This window comes from Equus przewalskii, chromosome 23 (genome assembly GCF_037783145.1).
Source record: "Equus przewalskii isolate Varuska chromosome 23, EquPr2, whole genome shotgun sequence".
Taxonomy (NCBI): domain Eukaryota; kingdom Metazoa; phylum Chordata; class Mammalia; order Perissodactyla; family Equidae; genus Equus; species Equus przewalskii.
Genome location: NC_091853.1, coordinates 22,346,252 through 22,348,551, shown reverse-complemented (window position 1 = coordinate 22,348,551; position 2,300 = coordinate 22,346,252). Strand labels below are relative to the sequence as shown.

General features: G+C 54.5%; 1 long non-coding RNA gene across 1 annotated transcript; it reads left to right on the top strand.

Moving 5' to 3' along the window:
• Nucleotides 1-1,454: 1,454 nt before the first annotated feature.
• Nucleotides 1,455-1,970, top strand: LOC139078952 (uncharacterized). Its single transcript, XR_011532169.1, has 2 exons — nucleotides 1,455-1,596; nucleotides 1,797-1,970. It is a non-coding gene; the product is annotated as an uncharacterized lncRNA (long non-coding RNA).
• The last annotated feature ends 330 nt before the right edge of the window (nucleotides 1,971-2,300 follow it).

Genomic DNA, 2,300 nt, shown 5'->3' with positions numbered 1-2,300 from the left:
CCTAAGTTCTGAACGTGAGGGCTTTTATGTTAAGGTTCTTATACATTATACACACACACAATAACAACCACCCCCCACAGGGAAATTAGCTCATTTTCAGAACATGATTCACCATCATTCACACCTGCTCAATTTAAGACCCTCCCCAAACAGGCATTACAGTGAAGACAATGTGGTAGCAACCGTGCAAAACCTAGGACAAAGAGACTTCTGTTGCTTTATGAACAATATAAAGCAGTACGCATACTTCTGGATGTATTTAATTATTAGACTGTGTCAGTCCTTTTTAAACTGTGTTAAGATGGATACTGAATGCAGAATAAAGCCCTAAACACTTGCAGTTTTCATATTTAAATCAGGAAAAAATCTCCAATTTACAAAGGCTAATGTCTATTTTTGGAAAACAAACGAAAATTACACATTTGGATTTACAGATTTCTGCTATCCATTCATGTCAGGATCCCCAAAGCCACCTTTATTCCACAACTAACTTTCCACCCTTTCTTTCTAAGGGCATAGCAAGTTTTTTTTTTTTTTAAGGTTATAGCTTTCGAAAACTGGAAATAGAAATTTTTAACCGCCCAACAGTTGGAAAAGGTTCTCATACTACCCTTTGACATTTCCAATTTATCACTGTATTTAATACTTTTTTTTTTTGTACCATCCAACACCCTTCATCTAACAAGGTCCAAGGCTTCCTGAACACTGCTTTGTAAGCTGCCTCGCAGACAAACCCTGTGAAACCTGAGGTCGCCACACCAGCGGCAGGATGCAGGTCACTGGACCACGGCAGCCCACTCTGCAGTCAACAGTGCGGGTCACTTTACGCTGACAGAGCTGCTCTCCAGCACCTCCCCCGGCACACATACACCCAAAGCACGGGAGAGTGTCCATTTCACAAGGTGTCTGGCACTGCTTTCCTTAAAACGAAGCTTCTATCTGGAAGGTCACCTTGGTCCCCGCGCGGCTCGGGACCGAGCGCCTGGGCTCTGTGACATCAGCGTTGGCTTCTCAACCGCTGACCTTCAGGCCCCAGAGCTTGGTCCGACCCTAGAACGGCCACCACCCTTCACACCGCGGAGGGCGGCGTCCCTCCCACCGCCGCGCCGAATTCGGGCTTGGCGACTCGCTGGGGGGTCCCGGGCGCCCCCCACCCGCCCCGACGGCCAAGCGCCCGGAGCCCGCCCCACGGCCGCCCCTGAGGGCTGTCGTCCCGACGGGCTCGGTCCACTCCGCCCGCCGAGCCCTCGCCGAGCCCCGCTGCTGTGACTTCAGCCCACATCGCACCCCAGCCACCAGGGAACTTTCCAGAACGTTGGCCCTCTCTGGGAAGTCCCGAGTCGCCATCCAGGAGGGAGCGCCCACCTGAGGCCTGGCGGGCTCGGGGCCGGGCCGCACGCGGAGCGCACCCTTCGGGCCCAGCCTCCGGAAGCGCGCGCGCCCCAGCACTATTCAGTCGCCGCGGGGCGCCACCCCTCGGGCCGGGCCCGCCGCTCCAGGGGCACCGACGGCGGCGCAGCAAGACACGGGAGAGCACCGCGCCCCCAGCCCGCCAGGAGCCCCCTGCCCGCCTCGACCTCGCCCGACCCCCCGGAAGTAGCCCGAGCTAAAATTAGCGCCGAGCGCGCCGCGCGCTCACGTGCGCCCCGCGGGACGGGGTGCGGGTGAGTCACGGCCCCGCCCCCCTCGTCGAGGACGCGCTGACGTCAGCCGCTTCCCCGAAGGATGACGTCAGCGCGCCTCGGGGAGGCCGCGAGGCCTCCGTAGAACGTTCACTGAGTTTCGATGTCTTAAAGGGACCAGGCCTTGGATCGTGAAAGATCTAGAGCGATGACTGCTCTCGCTCACCCGTGGAGGCAGAACTTGTCTTATATCTCTTTGTCCGGAGAAGTGTTGGCTGTTGAGATCATGTTGAAAAAAAGAAGAGCACCTGAACCTCATTGGAAGCTCCCCGAAGCCTCAGAACCTCCTCCTGGAAGCCCTCTGTGATTAACCGGAATCTCATCCTTACTCAAAAGTCAGGAAGTTTTCTATGGCCCTTGACTCCCTACCCCTTCACTTCCAGCTGCTCCCCATATGCTTATATCTCTGCTCATAGAGAAAGGCTGTGCTTTGAATGTTTATGTATATAATCCATCAATTTAGGGCAGCGTGGCCCATTTATCTGTGTCCGAACTCTGCCATTAGTCATGTGACCTGCAACAAGTTATTTAACTCTGGGTCTGAAATTCCTGAACTGGTCCCCAAACCCTCCTCTTATGCTAATACTGCCTGCGAAATTTCCAGAGGTTCGATCTTAC